The sequence below is a fragment of the Carya illinoinensis genome, chromosome 16, assembly GCF_018687715.1.
Source record: "Carya illinoinensis cultivar Pawnee chromosome 16, C.illinoinensisPawnee_v1, whole genome shotgun sequence".
Lineage (NCBI taxonomy): Eukaryota > Viridiplantae > Streptophyta > Magnoliopsida > Fagales > Juglandaceae > Carya > Carya illinoinensis.
In genome coordinates, this window is record NC_056767.1 from 22909135 (window position 1) to 22934213 (window position 25079).

The window sequence follows — 25079 nt, forward strand, 5'->3', positions numbered from 1 at the left end:
AGTTAGAAAAGACAACCATTGTTGGGGTAAAGCTAGAACCACTCAATCTTTCACTCGAGAATCAAGTGACATTGAAATCGCTGCCAATACATCAAGGTAAGTCCCATATGCTACTTATTCTAGAAAGCTCATCCCATAATAAGTTTTGAGTGTGATCTAGATTAGGTCTACAAACACCAACGAAAGCCCACTAGTATCCATCTACAACATTTTTAAACGAGCAAGCCACCATAAAAGTCCTCCAAAAAATCTTCCATTTTTTTCACCACTCTTTTGTCCCACATCATTAAGATATCTCCTGATGCTCCATTGGATGGCAAGCAAAACCACCCCACTTTACTACAACTCCACAAGCTCTTAATAATGCCAATGGGGATAAATTTAAGCTTCGTTTCTTGCAAACATACTATATTTACTCTTTATTTACGAAGTTGATTTCTAACTTTAAGGCATTTTTCTTTCTCATTTAGCCCCTCACATTTCATAAACAATTTTTGGCTTTATAAAACACTCTCCATTTATAAAACAATCTTCCATGGCTCAGGCTCCTTTCTCTCATCCATCATTTATTGTCCAACCATGCATTTTTAATTCTCTAGCTCTCTTCTTAGTTGAAGTGAGCTCCCTAGGTGAGCTAGAATGAGTCTATTATGCCTTTATAGTTGCAAGAAGAGCTATGAATTGGTCCTTGAACCCGTCACACAAGATCTCTAAACAATTTTAAATCTCGTTTGTCTTGTAGATAATCCAATCGAAGACTTGGATGCTATTGTTATGACTTAGATGTAGGGAAGACGATGGAGTTGGTTCATCCCAATAACCTTCTTCATTGATAAAACTGTTTGTTTGTACCACATCCAAGTTGTCGGATATAGGACGTAGCATCGGCCAATGCTCTTCCTCCGCCCCAACCAGTTCAAACACAAATATCGCATTATTTAACTATGCTTCCCCCATGATACGCTCTCCATAAAGCCCTACCTCTTTTTGAACCTCTCCCAGGCTCAAAAAGCCTTCCATTTCCACAAAAGGCACATTCTGGGTTAATATATAAGTGTTCCCTTAGGTTTGGATAGTTTGGGCAATAATTTATGCATTAGAAACTAGTACATCATCTATTCTTCTAAGCTCTGGTTTTGAGTCTTTGACCCTGCCCCCTCATTGATCAGGATGCCAACCACCCGCTCGAATAGCTCCGTTGGTCGGTTATGTGATGTCCCTGTCTAGTATATCTTTAGCTTCAATGAGTTTTATGGCAGGTGTCTCTGTCCTTGTCCTTCTCATGTTTGAATACTTGTGAAGGGTGTGTGTTTTATGGCCATTACATTTACAACCAGCGTTATCACTGATAGAGAATCTATCGGGGTGCCACCCACCTATTCGTTGTGCTCCAGCGATGAGTTTTGTGCATCCCTCTCTCTGAGAGTCATTGATGTTGAGGACTTTCCGGATGATGACCTAGTTTTGAACGCAGGTTTTTGAGTAAACTTTTGTTTCCCTTTATCGACTAGTACATATTGTGGCCCATTTGTCTTCCTTTTTGCTACTGAGCTCAAGTTTGAGTCCAAAGAGTCCTTTAATTGTCCTATTTGCTTTAGGCCCAGTTCTATTTCATGGCTCATCTTGTCGACCACTCTCCTTATAAGCCTATTCATTGTCTCTTTTACTCACAACAATTACCTTTTTAGAGATTTGAGGTCCTTGAACATGCCTCTTACACAGTCGACAATTGCCATTTTCATGTTTGCCTTGGAGCTTTGAATCACATCAAATTCAAAATATGTCCTTTTTGGGTGGGTTTGTGTACTCTTTCTAACGTATACAAACTAACACTCCATATTTTCATTTATGCCCTTGTTACGATGTTGCACCCACTGTCGGACATTCTAGTACTACCTTATACAATCTTCTTGCCACCATACTCTCCTAGCTATTGGAAGCTTTATTTTATCATCTTCTCTTCTTTGTAATGCTCTTCCTTCTATTTCTCCCTCTTCTCTGTTGGACACACTTGAAATACTATTTTCATCGCGTTTTTTGGGGCTCTGTCGTATAGCTCCCTAAGCTTCAGGGTCATCTTCCTCCATCCCTGCCCTTCCACTTTGTTATGGATGATGAGGATATTTCACCTACACTACATTCTATTACTGCCAAATACCTCCCATATACACTACTATCAACAACTCAATTCGACTCGTCTCAACGTCCAAACACAGCCTAAACCCTTCTCTATTCAGTGTTTCGTTCCCCTGATCCATTGCCATAAACTTCGAAACCCCTTAGGCTTGTTTGGAAAAAGTTTCAATCCCAAAATTCTAATCTCATCTCATCTCATTTCCTTCTCAAACATTACTCAAATATAAATACTTTCAAACTAATGATTACAACTTTTTAAATTAATTATTACAATTTTTCAATTTTTTTTAAAATTTAATTATTTCAAATATTTAAACAAAAATAATATTAAAAAACTATATTTTAATAAATTTTTATTTAATTTTTTTCTCATTTCTTAAAAGTTTAACTATCTTACTGTTTCTAAAAGAAAAAAAAAAATCTATATATCATTTTTTTATTAATTTTTTATCATCCCATAATATGACATTAGATAATAAGTTTATAAATAAAATATAATAAATAGTTTTTTATCATCTAATGCTACATAATAAAATAATCAGAAAATAATGAGAATTGAGATCACGAGTAGTATTTTATTTTTTTATAAAAAGAGTAATGCTATTTATTATCTTAATTTTTATAATTTTCTTATTATTTTATAATATGATATTAAATAATTAAATATTATTTATTATATTTTGTTTATAAATCTATCATTTAATTTAATATGATATAATGATATAATAAGAGAACGTTGAGAATTTGAACCATGAATAAATTTTTTCTAATAAAATTAACGTCTATCTCGTCTACCTCTGCTGCGTCCCTTTTGCTCAGACGTCCGCCGCTGCCATCATCTGCCGCCCAACGCTGCCAGTCTCGATTATCGAAGGCTAAAGCCCGCTGCCAGCATCTGCGTCTGCTTCAACGATTCGAATCGAGGTCCACTTCTCTCTCTCTCGCCCTCTCTCTGTGTCTACTACTAGTTTGGTTTCACTAACCGTCTTTCCCAATGGTTATGTTAATGTACTCGTTTTTCCTCGTGTAATATCAGAATATTGTAGTAGTGTCCGACATCCACTTCGTTTTATGGAGTCGGAAACGGAGCCGATTCTAAGGGTATCGAAGTTGGAGGCCCGATTCGGCCTCCTATTAAGTCAGAGTCGGTGTCAGTGCACAATTCAGCCTGGGCAAACGGGATCCTAAACAAAAGCACAAAACCTGACCAACCCATTAACTTTTTGGTGTTTTTGAAACGCATTCTTAGCCCATTTTCTGCTTCATTGCTAAGTTGCAGACTATCTTCCTGAGTTAGCAACCATGCCTACTATCAGCGTGGGAAGGGATCGACTGTTCGTAGCCCTAGGAAAAACATACAGTGAGATTGATGATTTTTTTTTTATATGTATTTTCTTGCATTTTTCTCTTTTCGAAGGAGATTTGATGAAATGGTTATGCTTTTTTTTTTTTGGAATATCACAGCGCAAGAAGAGTTCGAAGACCTTTGCTTCAGGTTCGGTATCGAGCTCGACGACGTCGTAAGCATTTCGTACACTCGTTGTCCTCTTCTCTCTCTCTCTCTCTCTCTCTCTCTCTCTCTCTCTCTCTCTCTCTCTCCCTCCCTCCCTCCTTGTTAATATTAATGATTTCGAGATTATTGGTACTTTTATTGAGAATATATTTCTTTTGGCTGTCCCAGACTACCGAGAAAGCCATTATTAGAAAGGAAAAGCATTTGGAAGAGGAGGAAACCAGTGAAGATGAAGAAGTTATCTACAAGATTGAGATCCCTGCCAATAGGTATTTTACTATTTCATACACAAAACGTAGTTTTTCTTTTTTATAAGTATTTTTATTGGCTTCGACTGTCCGAAACAAATCCCCGACTAATTTCGAGGGTGGACAAGCACTTGGCGAGGAGTTTCTTGCGATTGCACTTTGGATAATTCAAGGGGCAAACTTGAGTACACCAGAAAATTTAAAACTTTATAAGTTTTAAATGATAGCAGAGAATTTACATTTACTTATTATTAATTATAGGTTTATTAGAATATTAAATTTTCAAAAGTAGCTATAGAGTTGCTACAGAGTTTATCTTTATATTTGTTCAGTTTGATTGGTTTTTCTGCTTAAGTGCTGCAATTTTTTTTTTTTTTGTTCTCATTAAATAGTTTTTTGGCTTTGCTTTTAATATAATTGAGTCGATTTAGATTGTGTTCACATGTTACATTACAGTTTTTAATGATCTTTTATACTCTTACTTGATTTTTTTTTAAAAGTTACTGTACTTTCTATCTCTTTTTTCTAAGGTGTGTAAGTCACTTTGCTTATTTATGATAAGTTTATTTTCTTATAATTTTTTTAATACAGGGATCTAGTAAAATTTTGAGTTTCTTAACTTGGTTTAATTGATTGACTTTTATTTTATTGGTAAGCAAAATTTTATTGTGCATAAAGTAGACAAAGGCCCGAGTATATGGGACATATACAAGAGCATCGCCTATATATGCTGGTTTAGCAATACAAGGAAGTGTTCCTTAGGACTTATAATGTCCTTTGTTTTTTTGTAAGTAATTAATCATTATTGATAAGCAGAAAAGGTACAACTAAGTACAGAAACTTGTAATTTCCTTTTCTAACATTCATTATTGTTTTTGCTTCTCGCATATTATGCTCTACTTATCAACAAGAAAACTAGAAACAAAATTCAGGGAAATGCTTAAAATTTGAGTTTCTCAAGTCAAATAATTTCACAATCTTACATATAAAAAATAAAATAAAAATAAAATAATAACATTGTTTTGCGTTGCCCACATTCCTTTAACTCTTTCTTCAATCTAACGCAGTTGAGTGAACTCAATTTAGGCCTTGTTTGGAAACCCATTTCATCTTCTTCTTAAACATCACGCAAACACAAATTCTTTTCAATTTTAAATCTTCAACTTTTTCATCTAATCATTACCTAATCATTACAACTTTTCCAAGTAAAACACAAAAAATAATTCAATTTTTTCAAATTCCAAAACAAAAATAATATTTTAACAATATTTTAACTTTATAATATTTTTGTTCAACTTTTTCTTTCTTTTTCCAAAACCCTATAAAACATCTTAACTCAAACCATTTCACTACTATTCACAGATTTCTCATCTCATGTCATTCCCCAAATGAGGCCATAGAAAAACTATGAACTGAGAGTAATTTCCATTTATTATTGTTCAATACTCTATTCCTTTGGGAAGCCTTTATAGATTTTAATGGGCTGAATGTTCATGATTTTATCATATCTTTTCTATTTCTAGTCAGATGTTTCTCTTGTAATGTCCCATGTATTCAATTTTAAAAAGGCCATGTACCCTTTGTGTTTTACTTGATAGGTATTCCCTTTGTGTTTTTCTAATATAATATTCTATCACCTATCAAAAACTTTCTATTTGATTATTGCAAAAACAATCCTTGAATCTTACATTCTTAACTTTTGTTCAAGTTTTCAATTTTAAATTTACTCCCTAGATTAATTAGGTCCTTCCGTCATATTTGCAACTAAACTAACGGAAGTGCTTACATGGCTTGCCACATGTCCAATTGGATGGGTGGCATATCACATTCTATAATAAGCAAAAATATAAAATTGTTTAGAAAGCTAAAAGTCATTTAAAATATTCTAAAATCATTTAACCTGATCCAAAAATTGAATAGGAATGTCAACACTCTTATGAAAACCTAGTTTTAAAAAATAAGTAAAAATAAATCAAAACCTCCCTTAGTTTTGTAGTTGATTGCCCAAGTAAGATGCTTCCAAGTAATTTGCCTCAATTGCAGTGAGTAGTGCTGTGAATTGGTTCTCAAATCCTTCGCATGTAATCCCCACACATTGCTATATCTTGTTAATCTTTTGCAAAACCCAATCCAATGATGAATCAGCCATATTGTTGATTGGTGGAAGAGATATCAGGGGGACAACATCTTCCACAGAGTCAGCTCCAAATTGTATACCAGGCCCTAAATATTCCTCCTTACAAGGCACCAATGACAACCCCATCATTTCCTTTGCACCATCTCCTGCATACAAATCCCGCACCTCCTCAATAGTGCCATTGTTGTTGTCACTCCCTTGTCTGAAGCTATGTGTTGATCCACATGGTGCCTGAAGAGGTATCAAGAAATTGGTTCTCTTCGTCATGGGTGGGGGGACCATGGTCACCATTTGAAGTTCTGGGTTGGCAACAAACTCAGAGTCATCCCCAAGTCTCAGCGTGGGTGCCGTCATTTTGTTGGAGGCAACATTGACTGGGTGTGCGTAACTCTTTGCCGATCCTTTTTGTGCCACTTTGACAAACCCTACATTTCCCCCAAGCCTTAGTGTTGCACATTTTCCTTCAACTCCGGCATGGGTGTTGTTGTTTTGTCAAAGAGATCACTGATTAGGGATGTAGCACTCATTGGCGAACTTTTCTTTGTCACTCGTGGTAGCGGGCAGTCCGTTTCAGCTGTCTCTACGCTGGCCCACTTCAAAATATAGATGACTCGATTTTCCTTTTGACCCGTCACACTCTCTTGGATCTAGATACAGAAATTGGGCTAAACCCAACTTTCTTTATTTCTTCATCCAGTTTTATAGAATTTGGCCCATCTCTTATCACACCCAGCCCCACTCCTTTGTGTAAATGACTTATGATTCGGGCCTATCTTGGGCTCTCCCTTATTGGGCCTTACAGCCCCATTACTAGCTCTTGAAAATAAGTCAAGTTTCGTAGATAACAAGGCAACCGCTTCCTTAAACTTGACAAGCGGGTTTGTATCTCTTTTGGTGTACTGTGAATCTCTTCTTTCAGCCATACTGCCATTGCAAAGCCCCAAACCATCCCTTGTTTCGTTAGAAACTGTTCTTAAGCTTTCGGAGGAGTCAGACCTCTTCTGCCTTGTGTTCTGTCCATGTATGACCTATAGAGGTTTTAGATCACATGAAGCCATGTCAGTTTGTGGTTACTTTTGTGTAATCCTTTTGTAGCTAAATTGTTTCTCTTAAAAAAATGCAAGATAAATTCAAATTGTTTACTCCTTATTGCTTATAAAAAATCTAATTATTTTGTTTTTACATGCATAGATATGATTTGCTTTGCTTGGAAGGAATTGCTCAGGCTCTTCGAATCTTCAGTGGCCAGCAGGAGATGCCAAAATATAATGTGGCTAACATTAGTAGAGAATCAATGATTAAAATGCTCGTGAAACCAGAGGTTATTTATCCCCAAAATTCACAAGCCCATGATCGAGTTTTTTTTCTTAAATTTTTTATTGTGATAGCTGATTTTCTGGGGGTATGAACTCTTCCTTTTATCCGCTTGCAGACAGCTTCAATTCGTCCCTATGTTGTTTGTGCTGTTTTAAGAGGTATAACATTTGATGAAGGAAGTTATAACAGCTTTATTGATCTCCAAGATAAGCTCCATCAAAACATTTGCTGGTAATGAGTCCTAACTCACAGCTTCATTTATAATATGTAACGTGGCATAGTTATTATCTCCAAGAAAATGCTTTGAACCATTAAAAGTTGAAGATTTCTTTTTTGATTAACTTCCGATTGTGTTTGTCCATTAAATCTAGACAGAACAGGGTTTATTTATTTTGTTTTATTTATGGTTGTTTAAACGATATGCAAATAACACAAGCATCAAAGAGTGCACAAAGTTATGAAAAATCTTGTGGGTTTATACATTAAACCTTAATTTTGACCCGAAGTTTATAAAGTCTTTTTTGCTTATGTAGTTTTTAGTAGATCCCCCCATCGGCCAAAACTAGCATATATTAGTTACATGGCCCAAAGATTTTATGTCTGGAGCTTTTATGTAAAGTTTCTTTGAAGATTTTATGTAACCTATCATATCACTTGCTTGCATTTGATAATTTTTTAGCCGAAGAACCCTAGTTGCCATTGGAACTCACGACTTGGATACATTACATGGCCCTTTCACATATGAGGTAGGTTTCTCCAATATTAATTCTTCTTGTTACAGTATGTTATGTCTTTGATAATGTGTTATGGCTAAACGTATGTGGGCAGTTAGTTATTTTGTTGATAATATCTCTTTGCAATGATTGGCGGGAGAGAAATGATAGAAGCTTCGAGGATTGCGAGAAAACAATGGATGAGCTTAAAGTTTTGTTTTTTAACACATTGTTCTTATGGGTGGGGCCATTGTTGTTAATGGGCTTAATGTCTATGATGTTCTACTTTTGGTTGTAAACCCTAGTTAGGTACTTCTCATATATACTTCCTGTGTACTTGGACTTTACCTCCTTTTATGATAAAGCTTCTTGATTACCTATATATATAAAAAAAAAGGTCTCTTTGGAACGAAGGGAGAAGTTTTTACCCTAGGTCAAAAGCTTTTGGAGACCTGTCATGCCTTTGGCTGTTCAATACATATAATCTGCTTGTAAAGAAGACACAACCATCTAATTCAGGTTGGAAGCATTCTATGTGACCTGTACTTTTTGAGTTGGTAACTCCTTATTGTCCCGAGGTGCATTTGCAATAAACTCCTTCCCGAGGGTCTGTACATCCTTGGGATTAGTCGGGACTTTGTTCTCAGACATCTAGTGTCAGTAAAAAAAAAACTCATTATTCTGGATGGTTAGATTACTTTGTTGATCACCTTTTTGACTTGTCCAATCCTATGTCAGGACATGCAGCTTTTATATTGTTTGTCTGATTGTTGAAGATTTTCCTCTCTCTCTCTCTCTCTCTCTCTCTCTCTCTCTCTCCTTTTTTAAGTGTTTAGTGTGTGGAGCATATCCACAAACATGTTTGCTTTGGGAAGTTATTTCTCTCTCATTTTTGTATGAGGTTATAGAAAAAATTGGACGAGGTTATTCCACATTAATTTGCTTAGTTTAAATAATACTTGAAGGTTGTACGAACTGAAGTAAGAACATCTACTGCATCAGTAACTTACAATTTCACCTTTTTTTTGTTTTTTTATTTGCAGGCTTTGCCTCCTTCAAGTATAAATTTTGTGCCACTGAAGCAGGTAACCTTATATTTTGATTCTATTCTTAAACACAGTCCAAATATATTGTTACTTTGTCAGAATCCTGATTCTACCCAATAAAGTTATGAGAAACAGTATTATACAAAATGAGCACTAGGCTTGTGACTGAAAAAATTACAGAATGCTCAAAGGGCCTTCCCTAAAATCTCTGTTGAAGAAAGATGTATTTTCCTGGGTAAAATAAATTGGATTCATGTAGCAAGCAATAGGTTTCCCTGTTGTTATTCAGAGTTTTAAACCAACCTTGTTCTTCCCATTGGTTTATTGTACTTGATATATAAGCTATCATTTCTTCTGCTTTGGTGCCCCTTTCAAAGAAATTGAATCATGTGGTTGACAACTTTTAAGCAAAGAGAGTTTGTGTATAAAATGAGAGCCCTTTTGTGTTTTTTTTTTTTTCATGCTACATTTTGTTTTCTCTTGAACACTTATCATTTGTCCATGCAACTTCATTTTTTTAATCTAAATTTTCTTATTACAAGGTACTTTCCCCCTTCCCTGATTGGCTAGAGAATCTGCTGATTCATCAGAACTTCCTATACTTATGTAGATGGCAGTGGTCTAAGAAAATTTGTCTTTATCATGCTTTATCTTCTTTTTTTGAATGATAAAATAGTGTGAAGTTGCAGTGTATAATGTTAGAACTGATTGCTTAAAGCTTTTTTCTTTTGGAATTTAGGGGAAGAATTTCAGAGCTGATGAGCTGATGGAGTTTTACAAAGTGAGTCTTAGCTAAAGATATTGGTGATTGCACCTACATTGCCTGTGCACGATTCGTAGGAGCTTCTATATTTTACTTTATGTTGGTTGTGGAGATTTTAGAATATAATTTCTTGATCTATGTTTAATCTTGATTTGGCAGTCAGATTTAAAACTGAAGAAATTTTTGCACATAATTGAGAGCTCACCAGTGTTCCCTGTTATATATGACAGTAACAGGTATGGTGATTTTTTTTCTTTTATGTTTATGCAATTGTAAGGACTTTGAGCTCTTTTACCTGCCATTTTAATTAGTTGTTGTTATTTCTTTATTGTTCTATCACTTTTCCCTTACTTTCTTGTCTTAAATTGTTGAAGATATCTGCTCTGAAGACATTGAGTTCATACTGTTCTTTTTACTGAGAGTACTGGAAATATAACTCTATTGTCTTTATTGAATTTTCATGTAACAAGAAAATCTTTTAGCCTTTACTCATAAAAAAAAAAAGAAAATCTTTTAGCCTATGTACATTCTCTTAATTCCTTTATATGCTGAATGAGTAGTTGTAGGTATTTATGTGCTCTTAAATCTTTTAAAATTTGTCATTTTCTTCCCCCTGAAAATTCTATTCTTGATGCAGAACTGTTTTATCTTTGCCCCCAATTATCAATAGTGCCCATTCAGCTATCACTCTTAAGACGAAGAATGTGTTCATTGAATGTACTGCCACTGATCTGACAAAAGCCAAGATTGTTTTGAACACAATGGTAACCTGGAAATTTTCGGCTGCTTTATATTTTTATTTTTTTAATATATTGTTAAACAAAAATTTTATTGATCATTAAATAGACAAAAACCCGAGTATACAGGACACATACTCGGCTGCTTTGGATTTTGATTATGGTTTAGAGTTGATGAATGAATAATTTTTTTCTATTGTCCTAGGTGACAACCTTTTCAGAACATTGTGAAAGGAAGTTTGAAATTGAGCCAGTTGAAGTGACATACTCAGATGGGAAGTCATATATTTGTCCTGATTTGTCTGTCTACAGCATGAAAGTCTCTCTGTCCTATATTACTGGTGCAATTGGCGTCCCCTTGGATGCTGTCAAGGTATTTCAATTTCTTTACATCATATGTCTATTCTTGATTTATGAAACCTTAAATGTGCATTCAAGGCGGTGGCTGTCATTGATGTATGTGTGTATGGGAGTGCTCATTTCTTATATATTTAGTTTTTAATTTATAGTGGGGCTGGTTAGCTGTATTTTTTGGATTTTGAAAGTTCTTTATTTGTTTGGTCTTTATACATGTCACTAACCTACAACTTATTTTTGTATATTTTTCGTTGATGTTTGTTTTCCACTATAGCTGGATGCAAACGAGTATCTAACATTCTCTCACTTGGAAAAAGATTGAAATTGAAATCTCTCCCAATACAACATGGCAAATTCCACCAACTTATTAACCCACTTTTCTATGATGAACTCAGCAACCCACCCTTAGGCATTTTACCTCTTCGTTTAATCCTTTTGCATTCTAAAATAGTATTTAGGCTTCATAAACAACTAAGAGAACCCCTTCCCTTCATTCTACCCTAACTAGAGTCATGGACCTTTAGCATCTAGATAAAACAAGTTAGTTATTTTTATTTTTTGATGAATAAGAAATTTTTTTAAAGACAAGTAACAAGGCAAAGCGAAGTACACAGCAAGGATACAAATACTGAACCTAGTTACAAGTCAGTTATTTTAATTCTTTACAATTTTTTAGTATCTGGTGTATTTCTACTCGCCAAGTCTTGGACACCTATTAGCTTTGATGGCAATGGACCATCCATATGCTCCTTGTCAAAACCATCACATGAGATTCCCGCCAAGTGTATGAAGGATTTGACTTCCTCTAAAACCCAATTCGAAGATGTTGCATACCCATCCTCAGTAGCAAATAGATATTCAAGGGTTAGCAACTCAAGGGCTCATCTCGAGTATAGTGATTCACTACGAGGCCAGTATAGTGATTCACTACGAGGCCAGACTTGCAGTGATGAAGTGTGTTTAACCGCAAAGTGCCAAGGCCAAAGTATTTCACTTACCAGAAAGCTAAGCACATTTATAAAGCCCATTGTCAATTTTTATATTTTTCAAAGATCAGTCTCCTAATTTTTTGAGTATCATAAAACATGTCTATAGACATTGAACTCCTTCCTATTCTGTTTGAATTGCAACTTTTAATGAGGGTACTAACATATGTAAGAAAGTGGCACTAATAATAAACATACGAGATCCACGATCTCTGATTTTTTTCATGTGATATTATTGCTAGTAATTTGTTGTGTGATGGCATACTTTATTTGAAATCTTAAACTATGTTCTGTTGGAGGGATGGAAAGTAGGAGGTTGGAGAGGGAGAGAAGGGATAGAAGGTAAGACAGAGGATTCTACCTCCTCTTCATTTTGTTTGGTTGGCAGGGTAAGGGGGAGGGAATGATTATGGTTAAATGCGGGGTGAGGCTAACATTGAATTTTATTCCCTTCTATTTTTTTTAGAAGTAACTTTATTCACTTTTGTCACACTTCCTCTTTTAGCGAAAAAGTAAAACAAAAGAATAAAACAAAGAACTCTCCCCCCTCTCTGCCCTCCGATCTTTCTGATTCTGATTGGATTGTAAACAGTGGGGCAGGTGGAATTATCCTCTGGATTTGCTTTGCCCCTAACCAAATGGTGTGACTTTTGCGCCCCCTCATCTTCTTCAGAATCCTTTCCTTTATATTAGCAATCTGAGTACTAGCTGTCATGTTATGATGTGGATACTTTATATTTCTATATGTTCAGTGACAGTAACTACTCATATGCAAGGGCTTAGCTTGTTTTTATTTTGTCTGCTCACTGTCTTTCCTATCATGCAGGTCACTAGTTTGTTGAATCGGATGCAATTGAGTGCTGTGCAGTCTGTATCCGGTGATAATAGCTCTGATATCACTGTATCTGTACCCCCAACTAGAAGTGATGTTCTTCATCCATGTGATGTTATGGAGGTATTAATAGTACTAAAACCTGGTCATTTAACTAATGTGCCTTTTCTGCACCAAACATGTTTGTCCTTCTATTTGTATTGACATGACATGTTTTTCATTGCCAAGGATGTTGCCATTGCTTATGGGTACAATAATATTAAGGATATTGCGATTGCTAAGGGTTACAATATTTCAAAGGGCAGGGCTGTGTCTTTGAGGCCACTGCCCCTGGAAGAGTTTAGTCATCTTGTCAGATTGGAGGTACAGAGCCAAAAAGATAAAATTAAGATTGCAGCTTTTTCTTGATTAGTGATAACGTTCCTTGTATACTTCTATTTTTTTATTGCATTCTATTTGTTTAATAATTTTTTTTTTTGGTTTGATTTTCCTATTAGATGGCAATGTGTGGGTTTACCGAGGTCTAGTCATTTATTTTGTGCTCACAAAATGATAATTTTGCAACGTTAAATCATGAAGATGACGGTTCCACTGCGGTGATTATTGAAAATCCTCGTTCTTCTGAAAATGAGGTTTGTATTCTCAATCTTATATGCTTAATTATACTCTGATAATGTGGATTTTGCTAGTATAAGTTTTGGAAGGGTATGAATGTTGTATATGATTGTTGTAACTTCTATTGATATGATATCCTTTAATTCTCATTTTAGGTGCTTTTTTTTTTTTTTTTAAAGTCCTCTTTTGCTGTCCTTTCACTTGCTATTTTTATTCTCTTTTTGTTTCAAATCAAGACTTTTTTTTAACAAAATCAAGACTTAATGCATGTCATGAACACCTCCATTTCTTTAGAAGGCAGTTATATCTTTTTTAAGTCATTTGCCTCCGCTTTCTCCTTCTGTTTTGTTACTTTTCTTTACACTAGTTGTCTTGTGTGGATTAAAGATTTTCTTGAAAACTTCTAAAATCTTTTTGAGAAATTGATCTTCTTTTGGGTTTTGTAAAAATGGTGGGATCTGTAGAAAAAATGGAGGACTTGAAACCACCAAAAAAAAAAAAAAAAAGTGAACTTATAATAAAGAAAAAAGAAAAAAGTGGTGGCGTCCACTGAATAGATGCTTGTTGAGAAGATTTTCCAATGTTTTTTGGGGGGTTTTGTTGTGTTGTGTTCTTTTTAGGTTATGCCTAGGCAAAGGATTAAATGAAAAAGAGTTTGGATTGATAGAAAAAAAGTTCTGTTATAATCTAAAAGACATTTGTAGATTTGTTAGCTGGTTAGGTGTTCCCTTTTCAGTTCCACCTCTGACCTTTCTTTACCAGTAATATGTATTATTGATGCACAAAGCTCATATAAGATTGATGGTATTACTCATATTTATTATATACTTATCTTTACCGTTGTTTTTTTACCGATAAAAAAAAAAAAATTATTTATATACTTATATCTAAGGTGATACTTTTTCACCTTTACATCATTCACAATTTTTTATGAGTTCCATATTTTGTTAAACTCACTGTTGTGAACCTTCAAGATTTGTTCCATGCCAACAAGGTCATTGGAAACTCTCCAAATTATATTTTTATTTTTTATTTTTTATAAGTAAATCAGATTATATTTTTATTAGCATTTGTTTGGAAACATGTTTATGTATTGCATAGCTATCCTGTCCATGCCCAATAAGTATGAGATTAGGATGCATCACTGCATAATATGCATGTTACAACCAGAATTGTGTGGATTGTTTCACAAGATTGTCTTTATTACAATTTTAAGTTGCTATCAAAGTGGCTCTCCTATTTGGACTTCGATTTTTTCATTAAGGTGCATGCATTTTTTGTTTTAACCAAATTAACTACAGGATCTTAGAGTGTGTCGACGCTTAATAATTAATTGGGAAAAATACACAAATCCCCTCAAACTGCCATTGCATTGCAATTACCCTTAAAAATATCAATTTTGGTGATCACCAAGTCAAACTACTCAAAATTTGCAAACACCCCCCCCCCCCCCCCCCCCCCCCCCAAAAAAAAAAAGAAAAAAGAAAAAGAACTTTTACATAAATGCCCTTTGTAGAAAGTTAGAAAAAGAAATCTCAAAACCCATAGAAGATATAAAAATACAAAATAATTATAGCAAAGTAAAAATAAAAACGTAAAAATTAAAATTAAGTTTCAAAAATCTTGAAATATGATATTAAAAACGTAAAAAATGAAAATCATTTTCAAAATAAAGTTTTGAAATTTAACTTTTTTTCAATCTTTATGAAAATTTTAATTTTTAATTTAACATGGGATTTGGTCAATTTTCAGAATTTTTGGGTGTAATTTTGTCCTTTTAAGTGGAAAGGAGGCACATTGTAATTAGTTGTTAGTTTGGGGGTGATTGCAAATTGGGTGGTAATTTGAGGGGGGTTTGTGTATTTTCCAACTAATTAGTATATTGTTACTAACAACAGTAAACTCTAGGTTTGCTTCTTGGTTTTCGCTGTCATTTATTTCTCCTCTTCATTTGTTTTCTCCACTTTATTTATTGATTTGAAGTTTGACACATTGTTTCATTTCCAGACTGCTCGTACCAGTCTTATGTCTGGTCTATTGAAAACTGTTGGACAGAACAAAGCCCATCCAAAGCCCATAAAGGTACATTGTAGTTTCTCAATAGATTGTTGATTTTTCCGTGGGTGAGTCTGACTGTGCCCATGTTGTTAGGTAGTCATATTTAGTTTGTATTATGTTAGCTGAGTTGTGAGCATGTAAGGTTAATAATTTCTGAATGGAAAATGCTTGGGTGCCTGAAGGTGGTGACCAAAGCATGTGACCGAACAGTGAATTTGCATTTTTTTTAATATTAAAAAAAAGGCAAATGTAATGTCAGGCACATGCTTCGGTCTCCACCTTTGGGCATAAAAAAAATGCAAATGCAATGTCAGGCACATGCTTCGGTCTCCACCTTTGGGCATAGTAGCAGGACCTTTCCGAATTGTGCATGGCATTCAATTTAGTTAGGCCATTATTCTTAGTTCTAGTTTTCTCTTTATGGACTTATGTCGTTTCATTGTCATTAATAAATACAACATTTGTGGATATAAAATTTACAATCTTTTGTGTAATTTTTCTGTTCATGTAGTTGTGCTGTTTAATCATGTCATAAATAAATATGAAAATTTTAAAACTCTTGAATTAAATATGACATCCTTATATGTAATCTTCATACTCTTATGGACAGCCTAGCATTTCTTAAAAGCCATGCAAGTGAGTTGCTTATGGCAGTAATTGTAAAATGATTATTGTTATTATGTTATTTGTGGCTTCTAGGATATTTGTGAAGGATATTGTGCATTATTATAAGACCCTTCTCATAGAAACGGCTTGCTGGAGGCTGAAGCTTGATGCCTTGTCCTTTGAGACAATTGACTCATAGAGTGTGTGTGTTTTGGAGAGACCTTTTGAGGAAGATGAGATCTTTAAGGACATCTCTGGTATGGCAAAGGATAAAGCACCAAATCCGGATGGTTTTTCAATGGATTTTTTTCAAACTTGTTGGGACATCTTGAAAGGTGATGTTATGCAGCTTTTTAGTGAATTTCACTCTTTTCAAAAGTTTGAAAAATCCCTTAATGCGACGTTCATTGCTCTCATTCCCAAGAAACACGGGGCTTCATTTATTGAGGATTTTCGTCCTATAAGTCTGGTTAGTAGTGTATACAAGATTATTTCGAAGGTTCTTGCCAACCGGTTAAGCCTTGTGTTGGAACATATTATTTCCAAGCCTCAGAACACATTTATTCGTGGGAGACATATTCTTGACTCGGTGCCCATTGCGAATGAGTGTTTGGACCATAGATTGCGGGAGGGAGTTTCAAGTATTCTTTGCAAACTTGACATGGAGAAGGCCTATGATCATGTGAACTAGGAATTCCTCTTATACTTGCTTGGGAGGTGTGTTTTTGGTGATAGGTGGATCGCCTGGATGTGTCATTGTATTTCTACTGCCTGGTTTTTAGTTTTAGTTAATGGCGCTCCGGCTGGTTTTTTTTATAGTTCTCGGGGTTTGCGGCAAGGAGATCCTCTATCCCCCTTTGTTTGTTATAGTTATGGAGGCTCTAAGCCGGATGATGCAAGCCGTTGTTGATGGAGGTTTCTTATCTGGCTTCCAAGTAGGCAATGGCATTGGTGGCTCAATTAACATCTCTCACTTTTTATTTGCAGATGATACCTTACTTTTTTGTGAAGCGGATATTAGCTAGATCCAAACTCTACGAGCTCTATTACTTTGCTTTGAAGTAGTGTCGGGGTTGAAGGTGAATCTTGGTAAGTCTGAGATGGTTCCGGTGGGTGTTGGTCTCAAATATCATCAGTTTAGCAAGCCTCTTGGATTGTAAGGTGTCCTCTTTGCCAATGAAATATCTGGGCCTTCCGTTGGGAGCAACTTTTAAGGCTAGAGCTATATGGAATGGGGTGGTGGAGAAGATAGAGAAAAAGTTGGCTGGTTGGAAACGGGTGTATTTATTGAAAGGGGGTCGTCTCACCCTTATTAAGAGCACCCTTTCTAACCTTCCCACATTTTTTTTTTTATCTCCGTTTCCTATGCCTGCAGGGGTGTGGTGAACGGGATTGAGAAACTCTTTAGGGTGTTCTTATTTATTTATTTATTTTTTTCGCAGGGGGGCGAGGGGGGAGGGGGGGGGGGGGAGGCATGGGGAAGGAGAAGAAATTCCATCTGGTTAGATGGAAGACAGTATGCGCTTCAGTTGTGGTTGAGAGGTTGGGAGTGTGTGACTTGAGAACGTTTAATAAAGCTTTACTAGGGAAATGGCTATGGAGATATCACTCTAAGGGGGGATTGTCGTGGAAGGAAATTATCGACACTAGATATGGAGCTGCTTGGCATAGGTGGTGCTCCAACGAAGTGAGAGGGGGGTATGGTGTGGGTTTATGAAAGTTTATAAGGAGGGGGTGGTCATGCTTTGAAAAATAGATTCGATATGTAGTCGGTGAGGGCAATCGAATCAGGTTTTGGCAGGACGTGTGGTGTGGAGATCATGCCTCGGAAAGGGCTTTCCCAGCTCTATATCGTATTGCAGCTAATAGGGAGGCTTCAGTGGCAGATATGCAGATTTTTTCTCATGGTTCTTATCAGTGGAATATTCTTTTTAATAGGGATTTTCATGATTGGGAATTATTGATTGTATCAGATTTTTTCAGCCTTCTATTCTCCACATGGGGATTCCTATGGCTCAGTGTGATAGACTGAAGCGGAGGTCTAATAATCACAAGAAATGTACCATTAAGGCGTACTATAAAATTTTGTTAACACAATTATCCTTTGTTCCCTTGGAAGAGCATTTGGAGGTCTCGCGTGCCTTCTAAAGTAGTTTTTTTTTTTTTTTTTTTTTTTTTTATATGTAATGTTGCTCTTGAGAAGATCTTGACCACGGACAATCTGAGGAAGAGGGGATGTATAGTGTTGGATTGGTGTTATATGTGTAAAAAGAATGGAGAATCTGTGGATCACCTCTTACTACATTGTGAGTCAACAAGGGAGTTCTGGGATGAGATCTTTCAAAGGCTTGATGTGACTTGGGTTATGCCTCTAAGGGTGGTGGATTTGTTGAGTTGCTGGAGGAAGATGCAAGGCTGTCAGCAAGTGGCTGCAATGTCGAAGATGATCCCGTTGTATATCATGTGTATTTGGTCGGAAAGGAATGCGTGTTGTTTTGAAGATAAGGAATGCACAATGGTGGAGCTAAAGAATTTTTTCCTCCAGACTTTACTGCTTTGGTTTTCTGCTATTGTACTAAACGGGGACAATGTTCTTGATTTCTTGTCTTTAATTCATCGCTCTTAGAATGTATTTAGGTGTTCTTTTGTATATTTCCTGTGTACAGGGGATATGCCTATTACATTCAGTTCAATAATATTTATCTCCTACTTACAAAAAAATAAAAAAGATATTTGTGAAGGCAAAACCCTCTTGATCTGAAAGTGCCAAATATCGTGCCCACAAGTCCTCAGCCAACCCACAATGTAGTAGAAGAAGATCAACACTTGCCTCATCCTGTTTGCACAAACATCACCACTCCATTACTTTGATATGCCTCTTTTGTCAAATTGCTTGGTGTTAAGATCCTTCCCAAGATGTCCATCCAAACAAAACCTTTGAATGTGCCATGCTTCTCTAAATAGACTTCCAAGGAAATGAAGAACCAACTAGAGGGACGAGCGTGTTGAAGAAGATTTCACCTCGGAGATCCATCCAAAATATTTGATCATCGCCATCTATTCTCCACCTAAAGAAATACAGCCGGCCCGAAGAATGAAGAGAACAAGTTCATCACTCAATCTTTTGTTGATCTAACAAAATTAAGATTCCATTGGGGCAAGCCTTATTCAACTGAAGCCTTCCTACAATGGAATGAATGAAATATCTCCAGAAAGTCTTCTTAACTTAGCCTTGAAAGTGGCCTCCGATTGGAAGCCCATGTACTTTTTTGGTAAAGATGACACTTTACACCCCATAATGCCTTAACTTGAACTCATCGGCATTCCTCCCCACAAGAAATCAATCTAAAACATCTCAAAAGCGTTTGGCTACAACAAGGATAGGGAAGAAAGACTAGAAAAGTTGGTAGGTTAGAGTATTCTTGATCAAAGTAACTTGCTCGCTTTAGTCACTTTCACCTAAGTGATGTTCCATGTATTTTATAGCACCATCCCAAGTAGATGGTGCCTTCAACGGCACCCCTATTGGGAGACTTGGATGCTTCATGGGTAGATATGGCACTCTTAAAGCCTAAGAAACATGTCAAACTGCCAATATTATCCACCACTCTAACCTATACTAAATCTGACTTGGCCATGTTGATTTCTGGCTCTAAATTTGCTTCGAAGCATAGGAAGAAAAGACGCAAATGATTGATATGATCCTATATCGTCTCACAAAAGATTTAATTTGTTCACTTTCACAAAACATCTCATCTCATCTTATTTAATCGTTACAACTTGTCCAAATTTCCATACAAAATAAAATAAACAATTCAACTTTTTCAAATCTCAATATAAAAATAATATTAAAACAATATATTCTAATAATATTTTATTCAATTTTCAACTTTAATCTCAACTCATCTCATTTTATGTTATCTCATCTTTGAAAACAAACGAGGCAAGTCTCATTACTGAACAAGAGAGGAGACAGGATAAGCTCTTCATTTGTCTAATCTACCAAGAAACTTGATATGAGCCCCTGTTCACAGCAGCTGACAGAATTCACTTGGCGACTCCATTACCACCCAAAGAGTAGAGCTGTCTCAATTTGTGAGAGCTGTTAAAGAAGCATGAGGGAGTGTTGTTTATCAAAGCTGAAAAAATCTCCTTAGAAATATAATTTTCTATCCACTCACCATCTCTCACTTGATCATCTGCATTCTTCATATCATTTCTGTAGAGCACAACTAGAAACCCCGATCTAGTTACGGTATCGGACATTCGTTAGCTATTATAACTGAGTCTAAGGTGTTTTTCCCCTTAATGAAAGCATTATGTGATCTGGGTGTGATTTTCACCAACGCCATTGTATTAGCTAGAACTTTCAAGATGATTTATATGAAGTGATCTCTCTTACAGGAAAAAGTGATCTCTTATCATTATTTATATACATTGGCTTAATTTTTGTATCTTCATCAGGCAAAGTAATATTCTTCTGTCATTTTATCTATTGTGCATCTAACAACAAAGTTCTCCCATTTCTAATTTTGTGTCTAGATTTTTGAAGTTGGTGACATAGTGCAGTTGGATGAGACCGAAGATGTAGGTGCAACAAATCGTCGCCAACTTGCTGCACTATATTGTGGTGCTACTGCTGGATATGAGGTGCATTGATATCTTACTTGGTTTAATTATTTTATATTACTAATCATAGTTGTTTGGAATTTTTTAAAACATTGGCTCAATCCATCCACATTCATTTCTGTCTTCTAAAAAAATGGATGTTCTATTCCAGTTCATTTATTGTTTGTGACTCGCATTTCTGGCAATTCAAGTTTCTATATTTAGATTTTCACCTATAAAAAAATCTTTATTTTCAAGTTGGCTTTGTCTGAAGAAGAGTTGTGAGCATTTAAATTGTGTTGGCATTGTCGTTTGGATACTTAGAATATCTCAGTATATTGTGTAAATAATTGTGAAATAGTTTGAGTTAAAATGTTTTACTGGGTTTTGGGAAAGGGGAGAAAAGGTTGAATAAAAATATTATAAATTAAAAAAATGGTTTGAATATAATTTTTTTTTGAAATATGATAAAGTAGTATTGTTTTTTGTGTTCTGTTTGGGAGTTTGGAAAAGTTATAATGATTAGGTAATGATTAGATTAAAAAAGTTGAAGATTTGAAATTGAAAGTGTTTTGTGTTTGAGTGATGTTTGGAAAGGAAATATATGAGAATATTTTGTTTTTTTTTTAATAGGTAAATGATTATATTATTTTAATGAGAATAGGCTTAGCCCAGGTACACAGGGGGGTATTCAAGAGTTAAACCTATCTAAGAAGAAGGGAGGGAAACAAGAAAATCATGAAAATCTAGGCTATTAAAATCTACAGCATTGGCCCAGAGAAACAGAGTTCTAACAAACAATAATCTAATCTCCTTCAGTGATCTCTCTCTCTCTGAGAATACTTGAGAAAAATTGTGTTCCCAAATGGATCCTTAGTTATTGCAAAGCAATGTTCCAAAATCGAGACTTGGTTTACAATTCTGATGCTGCGTCAGTATCTCATGGGAAGAAGGTTTTTCCCTTTTGGACTGCTGTTTTAGGAGGCTTTTAACTTTGGATAATCCAAAGGATGTTTTTGTGATGAATAGTTGGCATGTTTCTTATGAAAAAAAAAAAATTGTTTGCATGTGTAAATTTAGTACTTCTAAAAAAAAAATAGTTGGCAGGTTTAAATGTAGCAAGTTCATTGATCTCCTGCTGCTTCATTATTCCCTTGTTAAGAGAGCTATGATCTCTTAGTGATTCCTTTGGGCGATGGGGGATGCCTCACGAGTGGTTGATGGGTACTGGCCAAAGAGGATTGTTTGGACGGCATGAAAGCAGTTTCATTTGAAGCGCTTGTCTTCTGTGCTTTATGTGGATGATAGGGATAGAGGAATAATTGAGTTGGCAGGTTTAAATGTAGCAAGTTCATTGATCTCCTGCTGCTTCATTATTCCCTTGTTAAGAGAGCTATGATCTCTTAGTGTTTCCTTTGGGCGATGGGGGATGCCTCAAGAGTGGTTGATGGGTACTGGCCAAAGAGGATTGTTTGGACGGCATGAAAGCAGTTTCATTTGAAGCGCTTTTCTTCTTTGCTTTATGTGGATGATAGGGATAGAGGAATAATTGAGCAGTTTCATTTGGAAGACAGGATGGAGTGAGGATCGTAAATTTAATCGTGTCAAACTGTTTACTTGAAACTTTGAATCCGTATGCTCGCACTCCTTGTTCTGAGTGGTCTACTGCCTGTAGCATTCTCTTTCCTTTATTTTGTAGATTGTGGATAATTGAAACCTCATTATCTGATTATTTGGGGGAATTTTTGGATACATTATGTATGTGTGGGGTCTCTCCAGTTTTTAACATAAGTCACCTAATTTATATGTTAATTTTTTGGATGGATAAACTCAACCTATGTAATTAAACATATCATTTTTGTGTTATATAAATGATGTCCTCTGAAGAGAATTATCTTCAAAAAATGTCTGCATAAAAACTGTACATTTATGTGTTACATGTGAAGCATTTCAACAGCGTGCCTAAATTTTAACTTAAGATTTGCAGATAATTCATGGGCTGGTGGAAAGAATCATGCAAGTGATTGGGCTTGTTCCACCTAATGACAATACAACCTACTATCTGAAGCCTTCTAATGTAAGGGCTCATTGCAGTTCCTTTTATTTTTATTTTTTTATTTTTTTATTTTTTTTTTTTTCTGGGTATTAGTGCTTGGTGATGATGTACCTCTGTCTTGCTGTCTTCTGAAGGAGCCTGAGTTTCTTCGGGGTACACAAGCTAGCATCATTTATAAAGGGAAGCAAATTGGAACTTCTGGAATAGTGCACCCTGAGGTAATTATTTACTCCGTAAATAGAGACTCGCTGATTGGTGTGGAAAGCATATAACCAGATGTCAAACCTAAATGACTGGTTTTCCTTAATGCCCAACCATTCCAAACTGAGATGTTAGAAGGAACTTAAACTGACCTTTGTCTGTTGTGGTCAGTTTACTTCTAATCAGTTTTGTGAAGATAATTAGAAATATTTACAGGAAGCAAATCATGTTAAGATGATCTTTGTATCATTCTGCATTTCCGTCAGAGCATTCTTTTTTGCTACTTTAACTAACGGTTTCTGGCATTTGTTTAATTGAGTCAATTCGGAGACGGCTTTAAACTCTTTTTCATGGTTATTTGCAATGACAGTCAACTTACTTGAGAATATGCTGTGGCTTTAGGTCTTGAACAAGTGTGACATCCCTGATCCTTGCTCCTACTTTGAACTCAACATCCAATGCTTTTTGTAGGATTTATTTTGTAACAGCGGAGGTAAGTTTCTTGATCAATTTGCCCTTCTAACCTTTCTTGGTTTCGTAATAAAACTGAATATATAACATCTCCGACTCTTGAGTTCTTTAGTAAGTTTAATCGTTGCTTTAATTGGTTTGTGTTATTTAATAACTACAGGAACATTGGCTTCACTTCGTTTATTCCATTGTTTGGTGGCTCTAGTGCCAGAAAATTACCATATCAAGGGCATCCATTTACAAAATACTCTTCTGGTTGTTTCCATTTTGGAACATGTATCATTTCAATTGCTCGTTATTGGTGTTGGGGGGGGGGGTGGGGGGCGCTTTTTTTAAGTTGATTTAATATATTCATATAGATTGTGTCCATATTGGGAATATTTGATGTGTATTGTTGCCTAACTTTTATGATTGATGAAGAAAAGATTTTGTATCCTGCTTTACATTCTACCGAAGCTTCTGTTTCCCAGATTCCAGTTTGATGTCATTACCCCTTATACTTGCCTTTAAATATATATATATATATATATATATATATATATATATATTGAAGGGGCTTTAGGGTGGACTCTTTTTTAAGTTTTTGTCAGTTTGCAATAAATTCATACTTTGTCATAATATATCTAAAAGCCCATATCATGTAAAACTTCAGCTTGAGAATGTCATCCAATCCAGCTTTAAAGTAGTTGGAAGTTGATGTCTGAGATCTGAAGGAAATCATTCAAGTCTTGGAAACTAAACGATGTTGAGCACAATCTGAGAAATCATTCAGAGCAACAAAACCAGGAGCACTTCTTCCATCAGCACAACAATTTCCTGATTTTGGTTTTGGGACTTTTGAAAATGATCGCGAAAGCTTATAATCACTCATGGCACCGCCGTCAAGGGAAAGTCAAGTGCTTAAAAAGAAAGTACTCAAAAGCTTCAACTTTCAATGATCATTTAGTCATGTAAAAATTGAAAGAGAAAATGATATTTACAGTTGTGAAGTGCGTAAGTATAGAGTAAATTTTTTGAAAAAAGGTGAGTAAATAATTCATTTAAAAAAAATAATTATTTAAAAATAAATTTTACTCATTAAAAATGATTGTGCGTCCTTAGCATATTTTACGATTACATATAACGTTACAAGAATCTCAAACATACAAAGAGTGAAAAAATAAATGAATATATAAAGAGGGGAGCAAACAGTATTACGCTCCTCTCCCTTCGCTTCTGATACTGTCTTGCTCTTGCCGATGGCAATAAACATGGACCCAAATTAATATTTCGGTTTTAATGTCTTTTAAAAAAAAAAAAAGGAGAATCTGTGTTGTATTGGTTGTGATGAGATGTTTCGTTGGGCTCTCCACCCCTCCTTTTGTATCAATTAATAAACTTATTCAAGAGAAAAAAAAGTAAGGGTAATCTGATTACCCTTACACATTTCTTACTATTGATTTATTATTCAGTTTTTTTTTGTTTTGTTTTGTTTATTTTAGCTCTTTGAATCTGGCTAAAAATCTCAAAAATTGACTTTCTTGCATAATCTAACAAAAAATGGATTTAATTAACCAACATAATCATATAATTTAATTAAAAATAAATTCAATTTTATAAAAATTGACATTCTTTCACTCGAGTCAATTTTTATAAAATAATTTATTTTAAATTAAATTATATGATTGCATTGGTTGATG

General features: G+C 35.2%; 1 pseudogene; it reads left to right on the forward strand.

Moving 5' to 3' along the window:
• The first annotated feature begins 2894 nt into the window (after nucleotides 1–2894).
• On the forward strand, nucleotides 2895–23869 carry LOC122299647 (annotated as a pseudogene).
• Nucleotides 23870–25079: the final 1210 nt, after the last annotated feature.